The sequence below is a fragment of the Portunus trituberculatus genome, chromosome 36 (assembly GCF_017591435.1).
Source record: "Portunus trituberculatus isolate SZX2019 chromosome 36, ASM1759143v1, whole genome shotgun sequence".
Lineage (NCBI taxonomy): Eukaryota > Metazoa > Arthropoda > Malacostraca > Decapoda > Portunidae > Portunus > Portunus trituberculatus.
This window is the reverse complement of record NC_059290.1, coordinates 10,932-25,684: the sequence shown is the minus strand read 5'-3', so window position 1 is coordinate 25,684 and position 14,753 is coordinate 10,932.

Sequence of the window (14,753 nt, the reverse complement as noted above, 5' to 3'; positions counted from 1 at the left end):
TAAATTACATACCCACAACCGCCACATCTGTAGAGTCCTTATAAACCTCAGCCAAGGAACGACTTTCTTCATTCTTCTTGGCCATGTTGAGCCTTGAAGTTTTGACTGTAGTGGATCCCACCCAACACCAAGTAATACACTGTTAGGGCTGGTCCACTTAAGGCAATGGCTAAACTCCATCTTCAGGCAGAAGCCAGTAGTGGTAGACTGGCTGTCTCGCCGTTCAGCTGGTAACTGACTGGCCGAGTGCCTGAACTCCACTACCTTGGCTCGGAAATCCAGAAAAATGTTAAGCAAACAAACCAACCCTTCAGCGCCACTTCATCATCACCAAAACCAAACAATCCCTGGGTGATGCTTCGTCTCAAGCCACTAATTCAATGGGGTGTTATACTCAAGTAACTACCGTTACAAACTGTTTAAAGTAGCATGAAGGGTGAGCGGGAAAGGCCGAAAGGAACTCTCTGGAATCTGAGAATTTCGTCTGCCCACAGGAATTGAATATACTTTCTATCTTCCTTTTTAATGAGTATTTGGTGGAAGGCGGCCTTAATGTCGCTCTGACAACCTACTTGATCGGCGTGGAAGTTGATGATTACTGATAAGAGGCAAGATAAGAGGTTAACACTAGGATCAAGGTAGGAATTCAGACTCCTTCCCAAGCCATTCTTAGTAGAGCCGTCAAATACCACTCTTTAATTTTCCGTTGCAGTGAATACCTCTGTGTGGCAAAAAGAAACAGCTAGGATCCTGTTGGTGAAAATACTCGATGATGCGACTCGTGTATAAAGTCCTCAAGGTGTTCATCATTCTGTCGAAAACCATCAATTGTCAAGCTGTTGGTCATCCGGTCTGTCCTTATCTTTGCTGCTCTGAGGATAGATGTAGGACGTTCGTCAGACGTCCACACAAGGTTCATCTCATAACGCTGTTTCTTTTTATTCCACGTCGGTGTGGGGTAGTTTCTAACATCACCACCTATCTCTTGGTCTGTGATACCAAGACGGTCCAAGCTCCACAGATTTTCTATCTTCGTCCGGTAGTAAGACTGATGATGTTGCACGATCTGCGCCTCCCCGGCATTCCCATGTATGACATACCCGAAGATGGTTTCTATGGCGCGAAGCCCCTTTGCTAGAGGAAGCTGATTCCAAAGGCCAACGTCATATATTTGGTCAGTCCCGATGAGTATGTCAATGGGTCCTCCCTTGAAGTCATCGGCCAAGAGACATCTTTCTAGTTTCGTAAAAGATGGAGGCTTTCTTGGTTTTAGCGGGGCACATAAATGCCTTGTCTTCCACATACTGAGGTCTACTGCCGGGCCGCCACATCTAGCCATAAGAGTGATCCTAACTTGGTCTTTCCATCTTCTCTTGAAATCCAACGCAGGCAGAGGCATCAGAAGCTGTCACCTGCAGTTTTAACTCATCTGCCAATGACTCCCCTATATACGAAGAATCCGTTCCACCATCAATCAGGAGGCGAACCAGACGGGAGTTACTGCCGTTCTTTGCAACCACCAAAGCAGTAGGGCTGTAACAAGTGCGGTGAGTGAATACACTATATAACTGTGGTTGGAGTTCATGAGTTAGTCCTGATGAGTTTTTTTTTCTGGGATGTGAATGCCTTGTTAGAACTCTGGTTACCTCCTGCACTTGACCATCTTTCCTGTCCTCTAGTGTAGGGGAGCGTTGACTGACTAACACTGTGGTTGGAGTTCATGAGTTAGTCCTGATGAGGTTTTTGTCTGGGATGTGAATGCCTTGTTAGAACTCTGGTTACCTCCTGCACTTGACCATCTTTCCTGTCCTCTAGTGTAGGGGAGCGTTGACTGACTAACAGGCGTCGTAGGCTGGTACGGAACGCCGTGGGGTGAAAGTTCCAACACCGCGCTCCACGCCGCTGGACTTGTGCCACTGATTCTGTGATCCTGACTGCCAACAGACTGTTAAGCCTTTTCGTATAGAGAGCTTAACTGTGGTTAGGAGGCCAACTGTAGATTCTGTAGGCTCACATAAAGTTATTAAGTTTATTGTTTTTATCTGTTGTCCAACCGAGCGGTTTCACAGGTAGTTTTGGTGTTCTTGTAGTGGATCATATTAGTCACCCATTGCACGTATTCCATGTGTTCTGTTGTGCCTGACACGTTCTCGCGACACTTCTAAGACAGACTATTATAAACTCGTTTTCTTTCTCTTACATAATATTTCTATAAACATTACAATCACTACATTCATTCATATACGTTGTACACACATGCACTTTCTTATATTTCATTGCTTTCTACACTGACATATCACATATACACGCATGATACATATATACTGTTGCATATCAATCATATCACTCATTTCACCATGAAATAAAAAAATGTAAACGTTATGGTTTCTAAAAAAATAACATCATCCAATCTGACCAGTTTATTGGTGAAGATCACCCTCGCCTACTACCAAAATTCTTAAGCAACCCAGGTGTAGAAGGAAAACTTTGGATATGAAAAGTTTGTATATTGTGTACAAATTTAGAGGTGCTGTCCACACACAACGTAAAAAATACATATGGAAACGTGCTTAAAACTCGAGTAAATGTTTGTAATGTCACTGAGTTCACAGAGTCGCTAAATTCCCGCAGCACACCGATTTCAGACGCACACACTCTTGACACACCCTGCACTTCTCAGTCGCCGGCTATTAGAGCTGGGCAGGATCCAACTTTTTATGTACTCACGAATCCGATTACTTGGTCTGGCGGATCCGTGGAATCCGAATCCGGATCCGAGTACTTGAGCACGGGGTGGCGCGGCGCTGGATTTGCCTGAGAGCGGGATCCGACTGGCTACCCTCTGACGAATCCAAGCAGCGCGGTACTCGTCTAGCTGCTTGGATTCGTCTCCCCGCGCGGTAATCGTTTAGCCTCGGTGGTACTCGAGTCCCAAAGCGGGATCCGAGTACTTGCCTTCAGATGAATCCCGACCTTTGATAGGCTACTGACGAGACTAATAATTTCTGGAAAACAATTAACACGCAGTTTAATAGAGGAAGGATGGTAGATTTATTGCAATTTATTTCGCTCTGCACAATTACATAATTCTATGGCCATATGGCTATGAAGACGACTGTTGCATTCTTCCTGTCTCTGTGGTGTCAAGGCTTCAACTGAAACTCCACCCCCTACGCGGGACTATTTATATGGTACGTTCTGACGTCACACGGTCACAGCGTATCAGCCAATCAGCCTTCGGAGAAATTGAGGCATGAATGGCAGCACTAAATTCATATTCTAAATGTCTCTCGCTGACTAATTTATATAGATATATTTCTAGTCAATACTGCATTTTTTTCTTTTTACCAATAATTAAATCATGAAGCCCAAAAAGCGAAAAACAATAATGAATGATCGCCAGATCCATCAGGATTCACTTCTGTCAGGAAAGTAATTGTCATTGGATCATATTACCGGATTCGTCAGGATTCGCCTCAACCAGCAAGTAATCGTCAGTGGATTCGAATATCGGATTCGTCAGGATTCGCCTTAGCCAGCAAGTAATCGTCAGTGGATTCGAGTACCAGAGGCTGGTAATCGGATTCCTCCTGCCTTGTTGGATCCGGTGGATCCGGATCCAGTACTCGGATCCTGCCCAGCCCTACCGGCTATCTCTTACTGCCCTCGCCGGTGATGTAGCGCGCCTGGCCTACAAATGCTGACTCTTCCTTTGATATCTAATAACATTACTGTCAGGAATTATTACCATCCGGTTGGATCTCATAGACGTCAAACCCTGAAGGCCATCAGAGGACAACCCGAAGTTTGATGCCACATTAAAGTCCAAATGCATAGTTGAAGTACCCTTACCTAAGTTTACAGGGAGACAAACAATACCCAAAATATCAAGTGGGCCAATAGTAACTCCCTTTAGGTTAAGGTCATTTGGCATAAGACAATATCGACTGCCACGGGCGCATGCTTCAGTGCTTTGTAAGCCTTTTCAGACAGCACGATATTCGCACTGGCCCGAGTTTTGTTTCTAGTGCCATGATGGTAGACTGACTGCAAGCGGTTACTAAAGATGCGTGAATATCACTATCATCGGTCGCATGTGCAGCCTGGTTAAATTTTTTGCCTTTATCTACCCTGGTTTGGTTCTTGAGGGGCACGAGGCTTCCCCTGACTGAGTTCCCCTAGACTCGACTCTGCTTCTATTTAGACTTTCAATTTACTGCACTGTAGCAATCATCAGTCGAGTGTCCATAACATTCATGGAGCGAGCAATAAGCAGTACTACTTTTGTTAGTCTAGCTATGAGTAGCGCTGGCAATCTGGCGCGATGCAGACGCATCTTTAGCACGTATTGGCACTTGCTGGGGATTCTGTGGTCCCGCTGTGGTAGCAGCTTGTTACTTATCCTTCTTACGTTTATAACACTTAAGAGCAGTGTGTTCTTCACGCTGGCAGTAACAGGTAAGTTTTGGCTCGCCTGCCGCCGTCACGGCCGCATATGAAGTAGAAGGAAGTTCAGCCAGCGCTGTTTGAGCACCTTTGGTCGCGGCCACTGCTGAAGCAGCCATGCGATCCGCCACTGTAGAGGCAGCACGATGAGCATTACCACCCCATTTTCTGCAACTCTTGTTTTTAATTTTAGTGCGAATGCATGTAAATTTTCCGTAGGTTTATAGTCCAGGAACAAAGCACACAACCTGCATCTCTCCCTGATAAGGGTCATAGAGAAGAAGAACTCCAAAAATTTGTGGCTATCTTTTAACGAAATGGAGCCTCCAGTAGCCCAACCATTATCCTGTAGGTATTGGCTAAACTCAGAGGAGAGGCGGTTCGCTTCTGATTGTGCCTGAATAATGTTAAGAGAAGCAGAACTTTCCAACAGAGACTGCACAGCATAACTGATGCCCTTCACCAAACTGTGTTTTAAGTTATCACTAAAAGTCTCCAGGAAATCAGTTTTAAACTTCATAATCCTGGTTTTCTGAGGGCTCGGTGAACGCGCTTGCACGCATAGCATGAGCAGCTTGCGATCCAGGCTGGAGACGCGACCGCAAAAAGGAAATTTTGTCGACTTCGTCAGTCACAAACGCGTGCCTCATGGAGTTGATCGACAACCTATAGTTGCCATACGGTCGCCAGCTGCTTCAATTCAAGACTCGGTCTGGGAGCAAACCTTCTCCCACATTTCTAAAATGCATCTCACAATATACATCGATGCACTGTACTGTGATTTTTCTAAACATCAAAGGTAAGTTGTTATACTAGTAGGATCTGTGAGAAGTACTGATGTACATGCTTTAAAACAGCGACCAGAAGGTAAAAACTAGCATTGCCCCTGGAAGCATTCTCACAATTTTTTCTACTCTCTTGCTGTATAACTCACTTGATGCATTTTTTCCCTGGCTTCCAAAAAGGATAAGGATTTTACATGAAAAGTGCGAAAAGTATAGCGTCAGTACTACTTACAGAAAAAAGGGATATTATAGGCCCGAATCCGTGCTAGGCCGAAAAGACTGACCGAAATCAGAGAACATGTCTAATCCTCCACATCTGATCTGACATCAACAAAGGCGGGTAAAACAAGGCTGCTTGCGAGTGATTCACTGCGACTGCAAGTTAATATGCCTGTTTATATATGTGTTGTAGCTGACTGCACCTCTATATCACGCAAGAAAAACCAAGGAGTGAAAGGATGGACTGTAATCCCAAGGAAGAAGGACGCAGCCCGCAGAAGACTGTACGTTGTTATTGTGCTATAAACGATCTTCTCTTCCGTACAGTAACAGTGTAGTTTGTCATGTAAGGAAAGTATGTTTACTTAAAATCTATTTCACTGTTTGTGGTGTTTACTTGTTGAAAAGAACAAGCGACACTGTAATCCAATGAATTTGACGAAATAAATAAGAAATTATAATTTGTCCCCCTCATATTTAGCATTTTCCTTCAGTTCACAATTTTTGCTGGGTAATGGTGGCTAAAAGTGTTCCTAATATTTAATTAGTTGTTTTGGTGAAATAGATATAGCACAAGAATTTTTTTCGTAGTATACCGAGTTCAATGTTGAAAATTAAGTCATCTGGTGAAGCTGGCATCTACAACGTAGATTGTCGATCAACCTCATTACATCTTCGCACTGGTTAATGTACTTACGAGCCGAATAATCAGGATCTGTTTCAGAGAACGCTCACACCTCAGCTACGATAGGCAAAACCTTTGTTACGGAGTTACCTTGTGGTGTAGTGGGGTTGAAGGCCCACCACCTTGTGCAAGGTTATGAGTCATGCTGGTAGGATTTTCGAAAGACTGAGTTATGACAGTGTTAGGGGAGGAAGGAGCAACCTCTTCTCAAATGACGAGAGTCATCATCAGTGTCACTACTGATAATATCCACAGACTGATCTCCAATTTCCTCGGTTTTTGGTTTTTCAGTTTCCGTACGTTTCTCAGCACTCAGTTTGTTGAATTCCTCACACAGCAAGGTTACCTTTTGTTCTTTCTTAGCCATTTATTTATAGGAATTTATTCTTGAGATTATTTATTCATTTATTTATTTGTTGTATTTATTATTATTTTTATCATAGTTACTATATATGCATCAATTTCAGCTTCAGGTACTTCTAAGGCAAGTTCAAGGTCTCTTCAGACGCCTTGAAGAAAATTAAAGAAAAAAAAAACAAAGATGCAGACATTGAATATTAGTATTGATAAATGGTAATTGTTGTTATACTACAAGCAAATGAAAACGGTGGAACATGTAATACAACAGAAAATTACATACTACACTACTAAAAAAGGTTCGCATCACATTGGTTTTTAAGTCAGGAAAATGTGAAAACTCCAATAATTTATCACAAATATTTATGTCAGCAAGTGATGTAATTAGTTTGATATTTACCGTAGTGTCAGCTAACTGTTGTTTTCTCACCTAATACCTATAATATTGCTTCGGCAGCCGTAGTTGGTTACGTCTTGCGTTATAATAACTCCTCGGAGTCCCCTTCTGGGGAGGGGACCAAAAATGTCCCCAGGTCGGACAATTCTCCTGTTAAAGACCCAAAATGCCTTGACACCTCCCTCAACTTTTTCTACATTAACTTCTGGAACATTCGCGATCTTAGATCTAATTTTCAATCTAATGAACACCATCTCTCCTCTACTAAACCTCATCTTCTTTTCCTCACCGAAACACAGCTGTCTGAGGCAACTGACAGTAGCCCCTTCTCTGTTCCCTCCTACTTTCTCTATTCTCATTTTCATTCCAAAGCTGGATGTTGCATCTATGTGCGCAACGACTTAACTTGCTCTCGTGCCCACGCTCTTGAGTCTTCCGAATTTTTTCAACATCTGGCTACGACTTAACAGTCACTCTCAAACTAAATTAATCTGTGCTGTTTATCTCTCCCCTAACTCTTCTGACTATAGTAAATTCATCGACTACTTAAATTCTAAAGTGGAACACATTCTGTCCCTCTACCTTTTCGCTGGGATTTCCATTCTTGGAGATTTCAATGTTCACCAGCTTTGGCTTTCCTTTCAACTTTGCTATCCTTCATGACTTAGAGCAACTGGTGCAGCACCCTACTCGTATTCCTGACCGTCTTGGAGACACGCCCAACATTCTTGGTCTCTTCCTCACCTCTAACCCTTCTGCTTATGCTGTCACCTTTTCATCTCCGTTGGGCTCCTCCGATCACAATGTCATTTCTGTATCTTGTCCTATTTCTCCAATCCCTTCGCAGATCCCCCAAAGCGAAGGTGCCTCTGGCGTTTTGCCTCTGCCAGCTGGGGGGGACCTGAGGAGGTATTATTGCTGATTTTCCCTGGAATGATTATTGCTTCCGTGTCAGAGACCCATCTCTTTGTGCTGAACGCATAACAGAGGTGTTAGTGTCTGGCATGGAGGCGTACATTCCTCATTCTTTTTTTCAACCTAAACCTTCTAAACCTTGGTTTAACTCAGCCTGTTCTCGTGCTATACATGATAGAGAGGTTGCCCACAAAAGGTACTTGAGCCTTCCATCTCCTGAATCTCATGCACTTTATATCTCTGCTCTGAATCATGCCAAGTTTGTTCTTCAACTTGCCAAACACTCTTTCATAAATAGAAAATGTCAAAATCTTTCAAACTCAAACTCCTCTCGTGACTTCTGGCATCTAGCCAAACACATCTCAAATAACTTCACTTCTTCATCTTTCCCTCCTTTATTTCATCCTGATGGCACCACTGCTATCTCTTCTGTCTCTAAAGCTAAACTCTTCTCAAGCCTTTGCTCACAACTCCACCTTGGACGATTCTGGGCTTGTCCTCTCTCCTCCTCCCTCTGATTATTTCATGTCTACAATTAAAATTCTTCGTAATGATGTTTTCCATGCCCTTGCTTTTTAATGTTTTAAAGGAAAAATATTGGGTGTTGGTCTTACTCACAGGGCACCAAAGTCCTTATCTATGCTGACAACATACTCCTCTCATGTCCTACACTCAGAACTTTGTCACAACTAACAGCATTGTGTGTTCAAGAAGGAGTTGTAATTAATGAATGTAAAACTAAAGCCACTAGAGTTCATATCCACAAATACCTGGATGTTCAGCTTAACTTTAAGAAGTCATTCCAAGCTGTAAACAATGTTCGAGACCTCTGTCTGCCACGACTAGTGACACTTCGGCTGCTAGCAGAAAGGGGTATGGGGTCTGGCTTTCCATTCCTAAGGATGTTCTATGTATCAGTCATGCGGCCCCTAATGACTACGCAGTTCCTGTTTTCAGTTTAGTGCCACTCAGCTCTGTCTCCTGGAGCTTGTTCAAAACGAAGCCATGAGGAAAATTTTGGGATGCCCCAGGACTGCATGGATTGAGATCCTCAGAGTTGAACTGCATCTATCGAGTATTTTGAGTAGGATACAGGAAATTACTTGTCGTACTGTTGGTCGTATGTTATGTATGGGCTCTGACTTTCAAAAGGGATCACTGAACCCCCGTGTATCATGATCCTCGGACTCCTACAACTCTATACCTACATGTCACCATGATACCCATGTTCTAGGTGAAGGTGTAATTGCCTTAAACCAAAGATGCGCTTGGTTGGTGATAGGGCCCTAATATGGGTTCCACTATAAATAAAATTGCCTGTGCCAGCTTATACCTTATAGGTATAAGCTAGACAGCATTTCCCATATTATTTATTTATATCTGCAGGCGCTAGAGGCCATAACATAAAAGAAAAGATCTTAGGACACTAAAAACTGTAGGTGTAGCAGAGGCCTGTATTAAGGTAGTTATGTCATCACTCCAAAGCGCCTGGAACCCTCACCGTGTCAGTGTTGATATTCACTCACTGCATCAACCCAAGAGGGACTGGCCCCCTTATGTGTTGCAAGACGTGTTTATGACTAAATTGTCCGTATACCTCCATTTTCAGGCCATTCATGTTTATTGCGATAGCACAGTCAATGGCAGTAAGTACGGATATGGGCTGTTCATCCGCGACTATATTTCTGCCGATGACAACACTGACACAGAGGCTTCCAGGTGGTTGTCTGCACACATGTCCTCCACTAGGGCAGAATTGCATGCTGTTCTGGAGGCACTCCATATTGTGGTGCTTCTTTATAAGGATGCATATTTCTTTGTTGACAGTCAGGCTGCACTGTATGCTCTCCAATCTACTTTCCCCATGGACTGTGATCTAGTTAATAAATGTCTTGATCTCATCAACGACCTAAAAGCTGCAAGTACCACGGACCATTTCAGCCATCAGGAAGTCAACAGATCACGCAGAGACATCACAGAACGCCTGACTTGCGATCTTTCTCAGATTTCCGATTGAGACAGAGAAAATCTAGTAGTTTTCAATGCCTCAAAAACTCAATACCTCCATCTATCAATATGACACAACCTTCCAAACAACTATCTCCTCTTCTTCAATGACATTGAACTGTCTCCCTCTTCCACACTGAATATCCTCAGTCTGTCCTTTACTCATAATTTTAACTGGAAACTTAATATCTCATCTTTTGCTGAAACAACTTCTATGAAAGTAGGCGTTCTGAGGCTTCTCTGCCAGCTTTTCTCGCCTCTCCAACTGCTAACTCTGTACAAGGGTCTTATCCGCCCCTTTATGGAGTACTCTTCGCATATTTGGGGCGATTCCAGTCACACATTTTTTACTATATAGGGTGGAATCAAAAGCTTTTCGTCTCATCAACTCCCCTCCTCTGGCTAACTGTCTTCAGCCTTTTTTTTTCACCGCCGAAATGTTGCATCTCTTTCTATCTTTTATCGCAATTTTTATGCTAACTGTTTTACTGATCTTGCTAACTACATGCCTCCCCTCCTCTTGCGGTCTGGCTGCACAAAACTTTCTTCTTCCTCTCATCCTTATTTTGTCCAACTCTCTAACGCAAGAGTAAACCAGTACTCTCAATCATTCATACCACACTGAATATCCTCAGTCTGTCCTTTACTCATAATTTTAACTGGAAACTTAATATCTCATCTTTTGCTGAAACAACTTCTATGAAAGTAGGCGTTCTGAGGCTTCTCTGCCAGCTTTTCTCGCCTCTCCAACTGCTAACTCTGTACAAGGGTCTTATCCGCCCCTTTATGGAGTACTCTTCGCATATTTGGGGCGATTCCAGTCACACATTTTTTACTATATAGGGTGGAATCAAAAGCTTTTCGTCTCATCAACTCCCCTCCTCTGGCTAACTGTCTTCAGCCTTTTTTTTTCACCGCCGAAATGTTGCATCTCTTTCTATCTTTTATCGCAATTTTTATGCTAACTGTTTTACTGATCTTGCTAACTACATGCCTCCCCTCCTCTTGCGGTCTGGCTGCACAAAACTTTCTTCTTCCTCTCATCCTTATTTTGTCCAACTCTCTAACGCAAGAGTAAACCAGTACTCTCAATCATTCATACCCTTCACTGGTAAACTCTGGAACTCCCTCCCTGCATCTGTATTTCCGACTTTCTTTTAAGAGGGAGGTATCGAGGTAATTGCTCCCTAACATTGGCTGACGTTTTTCCTCTTTGTAGAGAGGCAGCACTCAAGTGGGTCTTTTTTTAATTATTTTTTTTTTTGCCCTTGGCTGGTCCTCTTCCCTACATAAAAAAAAAAAAAAATGGATACCCTCTTAAATGGGTATCCCGCTTTAATGAAAGACAAGACCGCCTTGCTTAATGTGCCATTCGGGACGACACAGTGGGCCCTGGCACTGAGTACACTCTGGGATATGTTAAGAATAGCATTAAGGACTTTGTACATAGTACCATTAGTGATCAGTTGGAATATTGTTGCCATAGGAGCAGTGGCAATAGTCACTATGACATGTCTCCCAGAGCTATTTTTCCATCTATGGAAACACTGCATTACATGACAAGGTGACGATGAGGCTCAGATTAGGCTATAAACATTTTTGGCAAGGCATGGGTTTCTCCTGCTGTATGCTGTGTGCTGCGCCAAGGGGGACGACACTCTGCGTCATTATGTCACGGAATGTCCTCTCTGCTAAATTTAGGCCGCAAGGTCAACTTGACTTTGTTTACTCTCATTGACCATTTCCTTGACTCAGCCACTCTCAGGGATATACTCAGGGAATATTCTAAGTTTGCTCCCAGATTGTAGGATATTAATGTGATAAGGTGTGCAATATCTATCTATTTATTTACATATTCATATTCTTGATATGTATGCTCTCCATTTTTACATTTGATACACTACCCTTAAGTCTTTGCCCATAGGGTGGGTGGGAAGGCCGATCCTCCTCCTTTGTTTTATTTCATTGTTAATGCAACAATAACTGTATCAATCAATCAATCAAGAGGATGATCAAGACTCAATAAGGAAAGGCAGAACATCCCCAGTAGAGCGGTCTTGACGGTAATCATACTGGCGATTAGATAAAAGATTGTGAAGTGACAGATGTTTAAGAATATTCCAATTGAGGAGATTCAAAGACTTTAGACAGACAAAAGATTAGAGCTATAATGCGATAATTTGAAGAATTAGAACAGTCATCTATTTTAGGAACCGGCTGAATGTAGACAAGCATCCAGCAAGAAGGAAAGGTAGCAGTCCATAAAGTCGGAAGAGTTTTGCCAGGCAAGATTCAAGCATGGAGGCACAGTATTCGAGAACTATAGGAGGGACCTATCAGTCTTCCTAGGGTTTAGGCAAGCGAGAGCATGAAAAAACATCATCAGGAAAACTTTTAATTAAAGGCATGAAATAGTCAAAGGGAGAAGGAGAGGGTGGGACAAGCCCAGAATCATTCAAGATAGAATTAATGGCAAAGATATGAGGGGACCTGAAAAAGTATTTAAGTGGTATAGGGGTTATAACAAAAGGTAAATGAGTAACGTTCTGTGGATCAGTAGTGGAAACAAAACCAGAAATAATGGGTCTAAGCTTGAGAAATTTCAGAATTAGGAGAGAAAGGGAAAGAAACTGGTTCTCTAACAGTGATTGATGAACGGAACGGACTCAGTAATCATGTGTTGTTAGTGCTTAGCCAATCTTTTGAAAGAAAATTATATATAATTATGAAAGGGAATGATAGTTGGAATCAAGTAGCTTTGTTCATACAGGAACTGTTACGTATAGGCCTGACAGCCTGTTGCAGCTTTCCTCTTTTCTCATGTTCTGTATTAACTAAAGACGTATTCTTAGTGTCTTAAAACCGGAGAAAGTTATGCTCCTAAAGTCTGCTCACAAAAATAACGCTCAAGAACACGCCATCATTTCTGCCAGACGTAGAATAGTTAAGTTCAGTATATGGTACAGATGAAGGCCCTTGCCTAGTGTCACCATCATCAGCTGCATCAATCACCGAATGATTCACCGTCGCCTGCTTGCCTGCTCGCCTTAAACCATGTACTACATCCATTTTGAAATAAGTTCAACCTCATATGTGTCGTATTTGGAAGCGAGAAATAACAATAAATAAATTGTTTGGAAGTACAACCTTAGTTTGAAATACGACTTGCACGGTAGAACTTGAATGGGTCAGGATGAGTCACAACATTGCTCACTACCCTTGCTTACCTCTTTCGAGACATAGTCACGACTTCCAGCGAGCAGTTTTGTCACGTTTTTTTTCTTTTATTTCATATATTTGTTTTTGTAGTTACCGTTTATTTTTGACGGTATATATATATATATATATATATATATATATATATATATATATATATATATATATATATATATATATATATATATATATATATATATATATATATATATATATATATATATATATATATATATATATATATATATATATATATAAAAGTACTTTTTCATAGAAATAGATAAAAAAAAGAAAAATCACCCTACGTGTTATGTGCTAATATAAAGGCTTCCCATGAATTTGGTTTTGAAATTTCCTTTCCCTTGTACATACGAAGATTTAGACCACCAGATTATAAGCAAGAATACTATACCATATTTTCCAACCATAATACGAGAGAACTACCCTAGCTGGTCAGAGTGGCAGGTATTTAAGGTATGGATGACGTGCTCAATTGACATGGGAGAATTTAATGTAGGGTAGCCATTCAGAGCACAGATAACGTCGCCAGACAAAAGATTCTGAGCAGCCATGTAATGACTTGCGCTTCAATGTATATTGAGCAAACGTTGCCAGATGTTGCCAACCTACGTATGTTAGTCAGCTACACACACACACACACACACACACACACACACACCTGGACTTTCTCATTCAGCTTGGCACGCTTGCTGTCAAGGATGATGTCAGTCAACCATTTCTTCGCCAGCCCTGCCTCCGTCAGCATACGTATCACCCTGTTGAACCTGGCCACGTGGGGCACAAACTTTGGGTACGCTAGACCAATGCCGAAGGGTGCGATGTACTCCTTCATAGCATGCAGAGAGGCGCGCCCCCTACCATCCGTGTGGTGAACTGCGATTGTGTAGTCAAGAAAACCCCGGCTCTCCAGAAACGAAAATTGACCTGAGAGAGAGAGAGAGAGAGAGAGAGAGAGAGAGAGAGAGAGAGAGAGAGAGAGAGAGAGAGAGAGTGTCAATTTACCCACTCGACTTATCTGAGCTGGCAGTAAAATAAAAAAGAATGATTTACCTTAACCTTATCTTAGCACTACCATCCACTCTGGTATCAGCACTTAATATTAGTTGTGTGGAGACAAACCATACAAATATCACCATATATGAACAAGAAAAAAAATGTTCTCAATAAAACAACTCACATACTATACTTATAAACACAACAGAAATTTCCCTCACTACACAACAAAGCTCCCCACACTCCTTATCTCCTTATACTCATTATAGGTACATATTTCCCATAGGCACTTTCTACCGTGCAATGTAACACCTATAGATTGTATCCAGAACGCCATCACTCCACCACCACAATACGCCATGCCTTTTAACCACTTACATACTGGGACACATTCTTATATTGAGATATGTGTACGGTTCGACTATTATATTTATATTAGGAAGGTTCTATGGAGGTTTAAAGATTAATGCCCACAGTCTTCACTATCTTAATTCCCCACATAAGTTTCTGAAGCTGTGTAAAATTACCTTATAGTAAGTAGAATCAATATGGAAACGTGTCATGGTACTCAGTGAGTTAATACCTCAGTTGTCAAACTCCCTAACTCCCCAGAACGCCACTAAAACTCCACCACTCACCACAATCACTGCACAACTACATTCCCAGACAAGAGCTCTTGACAAACCTTACAGAATACACTAACCAATTACTG